Source organism: Zingiber officinale, chromosome 2A, assembly GCF_018446385.1.
Source record: "Zingiber officinale cultivar Zhangliang chromosome 2A, Zo_v1.1, whole genome shotgun sequence".
Taxonomy (NCBI): Eukaryota; Viridiplantae; Streptophyta; class Magnoliopsida; order Zingiberales; family Zingiberaceae; genus Zingiber; species Zingiber officinale.
In genome coordinates, this window is record NC_055988.1 from 44,064,584 (window position 1) to 44,080,045 (window position 15,462).

Here is a 15,462-nt window from a genome sequence, read left to right on the forward strand (position 1 = left end):
GCTTTGAGGGCAACGTTGTTCTTGGACTCCTTCGTACCTGTACATCTTGATTCGTGCACTTCAAATGTCGAGAAAAATTCTTCTAGTGTAATTTTTTCTAAATCTTTCGAAATGTAAAAGGCATCTACTAGTGATGTTCATTTTGAATTTCTTGGAAACAAATTTAAAGTGTACCTTAGCGAATCTCGGTTACTTACCTTTTCTCTGAGATTCGACAGTCCGGTGATGATCTCTTTAATTCTCGAGTGTAGATGTGCAACTGTCTCATCTTCCCCAAGTCGCAGGCTGGTGAGCTGGTTGCAGAGTAGATCCCGTTTTGCGAGTTTTGCTTCAGACGTTCCTTCGTGTAGCTCAAGGAACTTCTCCCAAAGTTCCTTCGCGGAGTCGTAGTTGTCGATCCGGCTGACTTCTTGTGGCAAAAGAACGATTAGTAGATGATACTCAGCTTTGTCGTTTGCCACATAGTCGGCCTGCTCCTTTTTCATCTAGTGGTGTTTTTCCTTACCTTCCAGTGTTGTAAAACTGAATTCCATAATTAACATTAAATCAAAATCAGTTTTAAAGAATACCTGCATTCGCTTTTTCCAGCTAACGAATTCCCATTCGAATTTCGGCAGGTAGATGCTTGGTCCGACCATTATCTTTGCTTCGATTGACGGTTAGTCCTTCTAAAGCGCCTTGGCTCTGATACCACTTGTTGGATCGTTGGCGGCCGGCTAGAAGGGGGTTGAATAGCCTACAAATAATAAAACGCAAACCCTTCTCGACTTTTCTTAAATTAACACTTGCATATAAAATAAATAAGCAGTAAATTAAAAGAAAAGAAGAGGCACACAGAGATTTACTTGGTTACAACCGGGGAGGTTGTTAATCATAGGAAGAATTAGCACTAGTATCTCCTTCAGGCGGAGAAGCCTCTTACAACGATGAAGCACAGAGAAAGCGTAAAAGTGTAGAAAGAATGAATTGCTTGAGTTGTTGAAAAGCTTCTGGACCAAGACTATATTTATAGCCTTGGTCGGGGCGCCCTTGGGGGGGGGGGGGGGATAAACTTTATCCCCCAATGTTCAGATTGAGTCAAAACTCGATCCGGTCAAAAAGTCAACTTCGGTCGCTCGGAAGGGTTCCGGGCCCCTCGGAGGGTTCCGGGCGCCCCGGACAGCTCCGGGCGCCCCGGAGGGAAAAGTCAACCCCGTTGACTTTTTCCAGCTCGAGTCTTCTGCTCCGGCTCCATTCTCCTTAGACCGAGTCTTCCGCTCGCTTGGGTGATCTCTGCCATCCGAAATAGGGATCACCCGAGCCCAACTTTCGGTCTTCTCGAGCAGGCTTCCGCTCCGACTTCTTGATGTGCGTAGATTGTATACATTTATTGGCATGTTTTGACGCACATTCACATACTTTGAGCATGCTTGATCTATGCATTTTCGTACTTTTAGCTTTCTTTTTTAGCATATTTACTCGCTTTATTCGGAGATCTGCTTTTGTACATTTTCTGTACATAGGAGTCGAAATTGGTGAAGATTTCGTGTTTGAAGCCAAATCTGTGAGCAAAACAAAAGGGAAGAAGGTGCCCTACCTGAACCATACACTGCCCTGCTCTAGGGGGTTGCCCAGGCCGTGTGGAGATCACGGGCCAGAAAGTTGCAGCAGGAAACAAAGAGGTCATGGCCGTGTGAACCTCACACGGCCGTGCAAGGATCCGAAGAACCCAGATTGAGAAGGAGCCTAGGCCGTGTGCACCACACGACCATGTGAGTTTTCCAGATAAAGGAGAAGCTTCGGCCGTGTGTCTCACACGGTCGTGTGGGGTTCATAGTGGCAAGGAAGGAGGCAGGCCGTGTGCCTCACACGGTCGTGCCAAATTTTCAGAGGCTAAGACAGTTCAGGCCGTGTAGATCTACACAGCCGTGTAAAGGGGCTATTAGGGATGTTTGCCACGGCCGTGTCTCACACACGGCCGTGCAAGGCTGGCAGAGAGGAGAATGGGCAGGGTCATTTGAACCTCACACGACCGTGCCACGGGGCTGTGTGACGCCCAAACTTCACCTCTATTTAAACCATTCTTCAAGATTTGAAAGGGGATCTTCTCCCTCTTGGGGAGAGAGCGAGATTTGGGGCTTTCCTTCCAATCTTGGGAGGATTTCTGGGCTATCTAAAGGCGGATCTTCAACGGAATCGGCTCCGGGAGCGTGGATTGGATCTGAAGACGAAGCTTCATCTTAGATAAGTTTTCTTTCTCTCCTCTTCTTCGATTGGGGGGGGGGGGTCAAGAAATGCTTGTAATCTTTGTATTTTCGGATTTCTCTCTTCGATTCATGGATTAGATCTCTTTATTCTAGGATGGAGGGAGTATTTGTATGATGAATTGATGTAAACTCTTGTGAATTTGCCATTTCCTTATTTCTACGATGTTGTCTTGTTTGTATCAATTCAATCTTGGATGTACTGTTGTGATTTGGAGCTAATTCACATTCTTGTTTGATTGTTTGAATGTCTTGTGGATCTTGTAGAGATTATCTCTCACTTGATTTTCTGAGGGAAGCACGCGTAAGGTGCAAGTCTGTGTAAGGACGTGTGAGGGATGAACTTTAAAGGGGAAATAGGATAATTCAAGAGGGTAGGATAGATGTATGCATTAATCTTTATATCTAATGGGTTGAGAGGCAATGATTTCTATGTTGATTTTCCGAGGGATCTTCGTGACAGGAACATGCCCGTGTAAGGACAACATATGCTCATATCCAATTGATCACATTTAGGTATAGATTTCAGTCCTAAGCCGGTTGTCTATTGCAAGAGAGAACCGACAACCTTCTATAAATGTTGGACAATTGAGAAATAGGGTTTGGTAGATTATTTACATTGAGGAATCTTACAAAGAAACCAAAACTCCTAGAATATTCCTTTATCATAGCCCATAATCTTGTTTGTTGATCTTTCATTCCTATGTTTACTTTTCATTAGTTACATTTAGCTTTTGGAAACCAATTGATTAGTTGTTTAGCTAACTCATGTTGAAACATTTCTAGTGCTTATTCCAGTCCCTGTGGATACGATAATCTTTTATATTATTTGCGACATTTCCGTACACTTGCGGAGGTCAACAAGTTTTTGGCGCCATTGCTGGGGAACGCGCTATAACATTAAAAATTATCAATTGAGTTAGACTAGACATAACTTTTCTTTATCATTAGTATAATTGTAACTAATCTTTAGAATTCTGTTTTTCTTGTATTCTTTTCTACTTTTTGTAAATTTTTCTTGTTGCTATTCTAATTCTGCATTCTTGATTTCTAACATTCTAGTCTAGCTTTTCTCTGTTCTTCTTTTTCTTTAAATTTTTCTCTGCTTTTCTTTTGTAAACATATCTTGTTAGTTGATTAGCATATGAATTATTCTAGACATTTTTCTTTTTTCCTTTTGTCTTTTCTTTCTTGTTTTCATTATGCACTTTCTTTCTTGCAATTTAAATTTTACATTGTCTTTCTTGTTTTTCATATTGCATTTTATTTCTTGTCTTTGATTCTTGATAATTTTTTTTCTTGAATATCCATGAGCACTAACATGTCAAGCAAGGCCATGAAAAATTTTTATATACCCTTTTTTGCAAGATTTTTATCTCCTATTGTGCAACCTCAAATTGAAGCAGAAAGTTTCCAACTAGACCCAAAGATAATTTTCATGATACAAGGTCACAAATTTGGAGGAGAAGTATCAGAAAGTCCTTATCTTCATCTTGAAATATTTTTAGAGATTTGTGATTTGGTTGAATGTGAAGGAGTATCAGCAGATGCAATTCGATTGATGACATTTCCTTTCAGTATCAAGGATAAAGCAAGGACTTGGCTATATTCTCTCTGTTCTCAAAGCGTCACAAGTTGGGAACAATTGGAGAAGTAATTTCTAAATTATTTTTTCCCTCCAAGTAGAACAATGTATATGAGGAATTGCATAACAAATTTTGTTCAGGCATATAGAGAATTATTATTTGAAGCATGGGATAGATTGAAGAGTCTTCAAAGACAGTGCCCTCATCATGGTTTTGAAAAATGGTTGATTTTGCACATATTCTATGGGGGAATTTCTTTCTCAGACAAGAGTTTATTGGATTCATCAGCTGGAGGTTCTTTTATGGACAAAAGTGTAGATGAAGCTTATTCATTAGTTGATCAAGTGACATTGAACCTCCATGAATGGTCAAACAAAAGTTGGATGGAATTTTCCTCAGATATTCAAGAAGTGCAAGCCATAAATGTAAGAGAGTCTGCCAAATAAAATGAAGTTCAACCACCTAAAAATGTTGAAATTCACAAGTCACAGAGTGAGGAGTTCAAACATTTGGGGGCAAAGCTTGATAGTATTGTTTCAAAATGGTTTAAAGAAGATCCCCCTCTTACACAGTCAAGATCTAATGAAAAGTGTGATGATGTTGGGTTGAGAAGTGGCAAAAATTATGAAGAACTTCTGAAGAATGACATGTTTAGAATTGAGGAGAAGAATAATAGAAGATCACAAGAACTCAGTTCCATTTCTCTAGGAAGTTCCCAAAGGCCACAAGTACCTTTCCCTCAACGATTAATCACACCAACACTAGATAAGCAAGTTGGACCTCCTCCAAAAGCTTAAAGGGAATTTGGGAAAAAGGAAGTTCAGTCTTTCCCAGGACCTTCACTAAGGGTTCCTTTTCCAAAAAGGTTAGTGGGGGTCAATGAAAATAAAGACTTCGGTAAATCCTGTGACACTAATATGGTTGAGTGCAGATTTTTGAATGTATATGAAGATGAGGATTTTTTTAGATGAGGATTTTATTGATAATGCAGTGGTAAATAAGTTTTCAGATCTATCTCAAAATTTTATAGGGTGTTATAGTGACATTGAATTTTCAAATGATGAATGTGATGTGGTATATCAACTTAAAACTGCAAGTGAAGTTATTGATCCTCTTGTTATTGATTCTCCTATTGAGGACATAGATGTTGGTTTATTTTTTGATGTATGTGTTGATGATGATGATATGGAAGAATGTGTAGGGAGCTGTGTTGTGGAAGCAACATCTCAAGGATCACCACCTTTGTCAACACAACCCTTAGGGTGTGTTTGGTTCAAGTCATCATATATAACCTTGGTTATGTGATTACCAAGTAATCACATAACCAACGTTATGGGGAATAAAACATAACCAAATGTTGTTTGGTTCAACCTAGGTAATGTAACAAAAACTTGTTTGTTTGAAGGTTTTAATGAATACCCTATTTTAATATTTTACCGTATTATCCTTAGTTACAAAATCAACTATACATAATATTATTATTATTATTTATTGTTTAAAGTTTTTTTACTTTTCTTTTTCTTGTATTTTTTTTTTACTTTTTATGTGTTCTTTTATTTTTTTAATATTTTTTATATTTTTTTATATTATTTATATTTATAATTTTTTTACATTTTTAAAATTTTATTTTTTATTTATTTATTTTATTTTTAAATTTTTTTATTTTTAATTTATTTTTAAAATTTTAAATTTTTATAAATTTTTTATTTTTTTTTAAAAAAATTTAAATTTGTTAAAATTTTAATTTTTTTTAAAATTTTTAAAATTTTTATTTTATTTTTTTATATATATTTTTAAATTATTTATTTTAAAATATTTTAAAATTTTAAAATTTTAAATTTTTTTAAACATTTTTTTTATTTTTAAAATTTTTTAATTTTTTTTACATTTTTTCTCTTTTTTTTTAATGTTTTTTTCTTATCGGAGGGTATTTTTGGTAAAAAAAATTCGTTAACCTCAGAATCAAGAAAACTCTAGTTTTCTGAGGTTTTCTGATTCCGGGCTTCATGATCCTTTTGCTGACGTGTCGAGCATGGAACATTACTCGGGAATCATCGAATACCTAAATCAAACAAGGTTTTTGTTGATAACCTTGGATGGATAACCAAGGTTATCAAGAATAACCCCGAACCAAACGCACCCTTAGAGGTTTTAAGAATTGATCATGTTGTGGAACAATGTGTAGGGACTTATGTAGAGCTAGCAGAGTCTCAAGAATCACCATCATTGATATCATCAACACCTGAGCTAGAGCCAAAACCATCATTTGATTCAGAGAAAGTCACATCTACTTGTTTAGAAATTTCAGGTATTTCTTAGCAAAGTAAGGTTAGTATTTCTTGTGATCTTTTGGAAAATTTTATGGAGGTACCTATAATTGACTTTATTAGATGTGATTCAGTTTTTATTACTTATTCATCTTATCTTGATATGGTTCTAGCTCTATACTATATAACATGCTTGTGGGAGATTTGTTTTTCTTTTGGATGTGCAGATTTCACATGGGCTAATAATTGGAAGCTCAATCTGAACCATCTTCGACCACCTGAAAAAATTTCCAAGAAGACGAAGATGGAGAGAGTTATACTTTACTTTGTAGCTCCTTTGATGAAAGCTCTCTCCATAATAAGAGCCCTTGGTAGGAGGGTTCTAAAATATCTTACCCCTCCAAGAGCGAGATTTCGATGAATCTAATGAGGTGGTCGAGCTAATGATCTGAAACAAGCGCTTATTCGGAGGCAACCCAAGTTCATTTTCCTTATTTTCTTTTAGGTTTTTAGTTCTTTCTTTATAATAAACATGTATCCTCTACTTAATTTTTCTTGTCTATCTTATTTTTATAGAATTCAAAGTTGTGGAGGAATGTGAGCATTGGATAGAGGAGTATTTTTAAAACATGAATGCCAATCATTTGGAGCTCATCACTTGGTAACTTCTCTAAATTTCATAAATATTCTCCACATTGTTTTTAGTTTTCATTGGGACAATGAAAAGTTTAAGTCTAGGGGGATGTTTTTGCATAATAATTCATTGGGACATGCTTGTTAGTGAAACTTTTTGATAGAGTTAGGAAAGTACACTATGGTTTATGAAGGTGCTGTAGAACATATGAATGTAGATTGTAGTATTTTTCTTAAGGACAAGCAAAGGTTTAAGTCTGGGGGTGTGATGTGCGTAGATTGTATACATTTGTTGGCATATTTTGACGCACATTTACATAATTTAAGTATGCTTGATCTATGCATTTTCGTACTTTCAGCTTTCCTTTTTAGCATATTTACTCGCTTTGTTCGGAGATCTGCTTTTATGCATTTTCTGTACACAGGAGTCGAAATTGGTGAAGATTTCGTGTTTGAAGCCAAATTTGTGAGCAAAACAAAAGGGAAGGTGTCCTACCTGAACCATTCACTGCCCTGCTTTGGGGGGTTGCCCAGGTCGTGTGGAAATCACGGGCCAGAAAGCTGCAGCAGGAAACAAAGAGGTCATGGCCGTGTGAACCTCACACGGCCGTGCAAGGATCCGAAGAACCCAGATTGAGAAGGAGCCTAGGCCGTGTGCACCACACGACCATATGAGTTTTCCAGAGAAAGGAGAAGCTTCGGCCAAAGATGGCAGCAGCTAGGGTTGGCGACACACGGAGGACAACAATAGATAAAAGCCATAATAGTTGAAAATTAGTTTTTCTATTTATTGCTTTTTATGCTGTGACTGTGTGTGCTTGTTTAGTATGTATGTTAAGTAGGCTAGCATAGTCAAAATTCCTCATTTTTAAATAACTAAGTGAGAGAGGGATTTATATTTAAATAAATTCCACGGTCTCCATTACTGGTTTATAAGTGATGCAATAAGCTTGCGCGTTGGCTCTGAGTGCCTTCCTCCATATCGGATGAGCTTGTTTGCGGATCACTAGATTAAACTTCCATTTTTGGATGACTATAGGAAGTTAATTAAGAGCGTGTGATCTTCCCCATCGGAAGGGGCACAATCTTATTAATGGACTTAGTGTCAAGTAATGGTATACACTTAGGCACGTCTAATAGTATCCTCCCCATCGGAGTCACTGCTATTATTCGTGTGACCAAAGGAAACCAACTATTAATTTTATTTGTCAAAAAGTTAGGTTGACAAGATAATAAAATTAATGGGTTAAACCCTCCTTTTACAAATGTTGATTTTGTATACGTCCTCACTATCGTGGCATACAAAATTCACGGTGTTTTGAGGTGTTGGTTAATTTAAAATAGTATTGTTTGAGGAATCAATATTATTCTAAATTTAGAGTTCTGACCAAAAGTTATTTGTAATTCTTAGGATGACTTTCAACCCACTGGCCATCATACTAAAAGAGAACAGACTTACTGGTCCTAACTACATAGATTGGAAAAGGAACCTGGACATTGTTCTAACTGCTGAAAGTTATAAGTTTGTACTGACTAAGCCTTGCCCTAATACACCCAATGGTGAATCTACCCAAGAGGAGATTGAGTATCATATGAAATGGCTAAAAGCAGATGAGATGACGCGGTGTTACATTTTGGCTTCAATGTCAAATGTATTGCAACATCAGCATCAAGATTTACCAACAGCCTATGATATTATGAACAATCTCAAGGAACTCTTTGGTCACCAGGATCGGGCCTCTAGGCAAGAAGCCATGAGAAAGATAATGACAGCCACCATGCAAGAGGGTACTCCTGTGAGGGATCATATCCTAAAGATGATGGCTTATCTGAATGAAATACAAATCCTTGGAGGAGAAATTGATGGGGAAACCCAGATCGATATGATCCTTCAAACGCTACCTAGAAGTTTTGAGAAATTCCGTCTGAATTACAATATGAATAAAAGGGTATATTCATTGGCGGAACTACTGACAGAACTTCAGGCAGCAAAAGGTTTGTTCCGTCATAATTCTCATATTCACTATGCTGAAAATGGTTCTACTTCTAAACCGAAAGGAAAGAAGAAGAAGAAACAAGTTAGCTCAGCAAAGAAGGTGAATAAATCTCAGAGTACAGGACCTAAAGCTGGAGTGAAGAAGCCGAAGGGCAAGTGCTTCATCTGCAAGCAGTCAGGGCATTGGAAGGCAGACTGTCCTCGTAGGAGTCAAAACAACAAAGGTATATCTCATGCTCTGGTTGTTGAAACATGTTTAGCGGTGTTATCTACCAGCACCTGGTGTGTAGATACAGGAGCCACTGATCATGTCTACAATTCTTTGCAGGGGTTCCAGGAAACTCGACGACTGACTGAAGGAGAGATTACCGTCTACATGGGCAATACTACTAAGGTGGCGGCTATTACAGTGGGAGACGTCTACTTATCTTTTAATAAGAATAGAAATTTGGTTTTAAGAAATTGTCTTTATGTACCCAGTTTTAGAAAGAATTTAATTTCAGTTTCTAAACTGTTTTTGGATGGATATTCAATTTCCTTTAGTAACGATGTAGTTATTAAGAGAAATAAAGTGATTATCTGTTCTGGTGCATTGGTTGGCAATTTATATACTTTAAATCTAATTTCTCCCACAAAGCAAAATATGGAAATTAATAACACATCTTCTAACTCAAATAAGAGAAAAGAACTTTCGGAAATAAACCAAGCATATCTTTGGCATCTAAGGTTTGGTCATATTAACTTAAGTAGGATTCAAAGGCTTATAGCCGATGGACTCTTGGGTTCATTAGAGTTGAAAAATTTTTCAACTTGTGAATCTTGCTTGGAAGGTAAAATGACCAAGAGGCCTTTTAAGGCCAAGGGGTATAGAGCTAAAGAAGTGTTAGAATTGATTCATTCTGATTTGTGTGGTCCTATGTCTATCCAGGCGAGAGGCGATTTTGAATATTTTGTCTCTTTTATAGATGATTATTCAAGACACAGATACATTTACCTAATGCGCTGCAAGTCCGAGTGCTTTGATAAGTTTAAAGAGTACAAGGCTGATGTGGAGAAACGACTAGGTAAAAGTATCAAGACACTACGATCTGATCGTGGTGGCGAATACCTCTTAGGAGAGTTTAGGAACTACTTATCAGAGGTCGGGATTCAATCTCAATTGTCCGCACCTGGTACACCCCAATAGAATGGTGTGGCAGAACGAAGGAATAGGACTGTTATGGAGATGGTTAGATCGATGATGAGCTATTTAGAATTACCAAATTAGTTTTGGGGATACGCTCTGGAAACGACAGCGCACATTCTGAACTTAGTACCTTCTAAATCAGTTTCTTCTACTCCCACAGAATTATGGAATGGGCGAAAACCCAGTCTAAGACATATTCGAATTTGGGGTAGTCCAACACATGTGCTGAAACCAGATGCTGATAAGTTAGAATCTCGTACAGAAGTTCGCGTGTTTGTGGGTTATCCCAGAGAAACGAAAGGTGACTTATTTTATAGTCCTAAAGACCAGAAGGTCATTGTTAGCACCAATGCCCAGTTTTTAGAAGAAGACTATATAATGGATCACAAGCCCAGTAGCAAAGTTGTTTTAGAAGAACTTAGAGAGGACACGTCTACTTTAGTACGAACAGTACAAGATGAAGTACCACAAGAGACTGCAACACGTGTCACACATGATACACAACCACAGACGTTGCCTCGTCGTAGTGGGAGAATTATGAGGGAACCTGAGAGATTCATATTTTTGGGAGAGTCTTTGGAGTTGATCCCGGGTAAACATGAACCTGATCCTCGAACATATGACGAAGCACTCCAAGATATAGATGCAGCATCTTGGCAAAAGGCAATGAATTCTGAAATAGAGTCTATGTACTCTAATAAGGTCTGGGAGCTTGTAGAACCACCTGATGGTGCAAAAGTCGTCGGATGCAAGTGGATCTACAAAAGGAAAAGAGGGACAGACGGGAAGGTAGAAACCTTCAAAGCTAGGCTTGTTGCGAAAGGGTACACTCAGAAAGAGGGAATCGATTATGAGGAGACTTTTTCACCGGTAGCCATGCTTAAGTCTATCCGGATACTCTTATCCATTGCTGTTCATATGGATTATGAGATTTGGCAAATGGATGTCAAGACAACTTTCCTTAATGGAAGTCTTGAAGAGAACATCCATATGAAGCAACCAGAAGGGTTCATTGAAAAAGGCAAAGAGCATCTAGTGTGCAAGCTCAATCGGTCTATTTATGGACTGAAGCAAGCTTCTAGGTCTTGGAACATCCGGTTTAATGAAGTAATCCAGTCATATGGATTTATTCAGTGTCCGGATAAGTCTTGTGTATACAAGAAGTGTAACGAAAATGTGGTGGTATTTCTTGTATTATACGTAGATGATATTTTGTTAATTGGCAACAATGTTAACGTATTATCGGACGTAAGGGTATGATTATCCAAACAATTTGATATGAAGGACTTAGGAGATTGTGCACACATTCTTGGGATCAAAGTTATAAGGGATCGCAAGAAAAGAATGTTGTGTCTGTCCCAAGCTTCATATATAGATACAATCCTTGCTCGTTTTAGCATGCAAAATTCCAAGAAAGGTTTCTTACCTTTTAGGCATGGAGTAGCTCTATCTAAAGAGATGTCTTCGAAGACATCAAAGGAGATAGAGGACATGAAAGCAGTTCCTTATGCTTCGGTTGTAGGAAGCCTTATGTATGCAATGCTATGTACGAGACCTGATATTTGTTTTACCGTAGGCATGGTCAGCAGATATCAGAGTAATCCTGGACAAGGACATTGGACTGCGGTAAAACATATATTAAAGTACCTGATAAGGACTAGAGATTATATGCTAGTTTACCAAGCAGACGATTTGCTCCCTGTGGGTTACACGGATTCAGATTTCCAATCAGATAGGGACAACAGTAAGTCTACATCAGACTATGTATTTACTTTAGGAGGTGGAGCCATTGCATGGAGGAGTGTTAAGCAGAAATGCGTTTCGGACTCAACCATGGAAGCTGAGTATGTAGCAGCCTCTGAGGCTGCTAAAGAAGCAGTATGGCTCAGGAACTTTCTAATGGACTTAGATATGATTTCTGGTTTGCCTAAAATCATCACAATTTATTGTGATAATAGCGGTGCAGTTGCAAACTCGAGGGAATCACGAGCTCAAAAGACAAGTAAACATATAGAGCGCAAGTACCACCTGATACAAGATATCGTGAAGCGAGGAGAAGTTGTCATCGCCAAGATTGCATCAGCAGATAACCTGGCAGGTCCTTTCACTAAGGCCCTTCCGGCAAAAGCTTTCGATCGGCATGTGGAGGGGATGAGAATCAGATGTATGGCAGAAGATATGACATCTTAGTCATTAGTATAAGTGGGAGATTGTTAGAGTGTATACTGAAAGCCTAAGCTTTTGTAAACATTTATTTTGAATAAAGAATCACATTTGGTCAAATTATCTACAGTTGTTTGTAGTTGTTCAATTAATTTATATTGTAGATAACATAGTATGTGGTGTCACATACAGAAGATGATGTTATCTGTACCTTATAAATTATAAACAGTAGCTCACGACCAAAATGGAAAGGAACAAACCATTGGAAGGTCGTAGTGTAATTAGGAATTAGTTTATCTTAACTATATAATTACACTAGTACAGTTAGAGTGTATTGAGTATGACCATTAGAGGTCGTTTCTTTTATACTGACTTTATAAAGGAACAAAGACCTCAGTTATTATGGAAGTGTGTGCTCTTAATCCTAATATAATAACAAGCACATATATTTGATATTTATTTCTTTAATTTATCAATGGGTGAGATTTAGTTCGATAAATCAATAAGCCCGATAAATTGGGAAATGATATCATTTATAGTGTGTGTTGTTGATTATAGAAGGAAACTGTGTCATAGTGATCTAGGTTGATAATGTCCCCAAGAAGAGCTCATAAGGATTGTCATGTTAAACCCTGCAGGTGGACTTAGTCCGACATGACGATAAGGTTGAGTGGTACTATTCTTGGACTAAGATATTAATTAAATGAGTTGTCAGTAACTCACTTAATTAGTGGACATTCGACATCTTAAACACAGGGAGACTAACACACTCATAATAAGAAAGAGCCCAAAAATATAATTTGGGATTGGTGCGGTAGTTCAATAATAGTTCTCTAGTGGAATGAATTATTATTGATAAAATTAAGTTGTGTTTTCGGGGCGAACACGGGATGCTTAATTTTATCGGGAGACCAAAACTAATTCCTCCTCTCGGTCCCTATCGTAGCCTCTTATTTATAGAGTACTAAACCCACCTATACCCACCTTCATACCAATGTTGTAGGGGTCGGCCAAGCTAGCTTGAGGATCAAGCTAGGGCCGGCCAAGCCTTGGTCCATGGGTGGCCGGCCCTAGCTTGAACCCAAGCTTAGGTGGTCGGCCCTATTAAATTTAAAAATAATTTTAATTTTAAAATTTTCTTATGTGAAAGATATAATTTATTGGAGAGATTAAAAATTAAAATATCTCTTTTATAAGGTTCTACAAAAGATTAAAGAAAGAGATTAAATCTCTTTCCTTATTTGTAGATTGGAAAGATATTTTATTTTTCTTCTTTGTAAATTATTCACATGTTGAAAAATTAAAATTATAGAGATTTCTTTTTATCAATCATAAAGGGATTTTAAAGGGAAATTTTATTTTTTAAAATTTCCGAAGACAAATAAGGAATTTTAATTCTTGATTGAAAATTACCTTGTTTGCTCTCCATGAGGTGGCCGACCATGATATGATCAATTAGGAAATTTTATTTAATTTTTCTTAATTAATTCATGTCAAGGAAAGTTAAGGAAATTTTATTGTAATTAAATTTCCTTATTTGCCAAAGCTAAGGATTATAAAAGAGGGGGTTTTGGGAGCTTTCAAGGTGAACAACCTCTATTATTTTCTCCCTCTTTTCTTCCTTGGTGTGGCCGGCCTCTTCCCTTTCTCTTCTCTCCATTTTTGTGGCCGAACCTCTCATCCTTCTTGGAGATCAAGTGGTGGCCGGATTTTAGCTTGGAGAAGAAGGAGAGAAAGCTTGCATCCCTTGGAGCTTGGTTGGTGGAAAAAGATCTTCATCCTTGGAGGTGCTCTTGTTTTGACCGAACCTTGCAAGGAGGAGAAGAAGGTGCTTTGGTGGTTTCTCATCTCGGAAGATCGTTGCCCACACAACGTCCGAGGTTAGAAGAGGAATACGGTAGAAGACCTGGAGGTTTTTGCTTACAAAAGAAAAGGTATACTAGTATTTAATTTCCGTATCATACTAGTTTTACTTCTTTGTAAAAATACCAAATACAAGAGGCATGCGATTCTAGTATTTCAAATTTGTTTTCGATGTTGTGTTCTTTTGTTTTTCTTTTCCTTGTGACTGGTTGACCTAAAGTTATTTAAGGAAATTAAATATTAGCTTTCCTTAAAAGGCTTTGTCTAGGCGGTGGTGGTTGTTCCCATATCCAAGAAAGCCATGTGCCTCACCATGCAGTCCTGGAAGCCAATTTTGGAAATTAATATTTAATGGAATTAATAACCTAGGTGATTTGGATCGAACGTGTTAAGTTTCGCAGGAGATCCAAGTCTAAACCTAAAAGAACAAATAAATTAAACTTTGGATCAAACGTGTTAAGTTCCGCAGACGATCCAAGTTTAGTTTAAAAGAACACATGGTAGATAGGAAAAGGTTCAGACCTTTGTACAAAATTTTTGTACAGTGGAGCCATTAGGCTTTCCGAGTAGCAACCAACACTTCACTCATTCTTTCACAAATTTGAGGCTACAAAACAGACTTAATAGACAACAGTCCTTCAAGTTTACTTCTTCCATGCATTTCCTTGCCTTATAAATTCCAAATTTCATAACAACATCCCCTTGTTAGTTAACTGATCAAAGTGGATCTGGCACTAATATGGATTCAATGATGACATCTATACTTCCATGATTTCCTAAACTTCATATGTATCTCAAGTGATTCGGCAAATTAGTTCTAGCAAAACAACATTTTCTGGATTGCAGACTTCATCAAACAAATTCAACAAGCACTGAATGAATTAATTCAGATTTAACTTAAAAGCACTACTGCATTTCAGAAATCCAAAATCAAATGAATATAAACATAGTAGACTTCATCACAACAACAAATCAGTTTCAGTATTCATACTTGATAGTATCAGAATTCACATCAGCAGTAGCAATTCAGAACTAAATTCATGAAAATCTGGATACCCACATTTGCATTTACTACAGCATAGTTTCGTCCATATAAGAAAGACTTTTACTAATATTTAATTACTACAGAACCTCTGGTCAAAGGTTTAATGATCACTTAAACTTTTTCAGATTCACAACAACATCTAGTCTGAATTTCTGCATCAACTGTTTTCAGTTTCACTTATTAGATCTTCTTGGTTAGTTAACTAATGATCTTATTTGTGAAGTTCAGAAAACAATCAACTTTAATTCCATCACAACATCATTTCCAAACCATCAAAATTTCCATTTTAGCAATTCTGCTTTAATGCAATATGTCCTTCTGTTTTTACCTTGAATGAACCTGTCATCTCTTCCCAATATTCTACTAATCCAACCCTTAAATAAGTCTTTGTTGATTGTCTTAGAATGCTAAATTTAAAAGATCAAGGATTACTTAGATTCCATCTGAAATTGAAATTCTTAAAAACTGAAATTCTAGATT

The 15,462-nt window shown here is 37.1% G+C and overlaps 1 non-coding gene across 1 annotated transcript; it reads right to left on the reverse strand.

Annotated features, from left to right (window-relative positions):
* Window positions 1–3,937: 3,937 nt before the first annotated feature.
* On the reverse strand, window positions 3,938–4,043 carry LOC122044604. Its single transcript, XR_006129636.1, has one exon. It is a non-coding gene; the product is annotated as a small nucleolar RNA R71 (small nucleolar RNA).
* Between the last annotated feature and the right edge of the window lie 11,419 nt (window positions 4,044–15,462).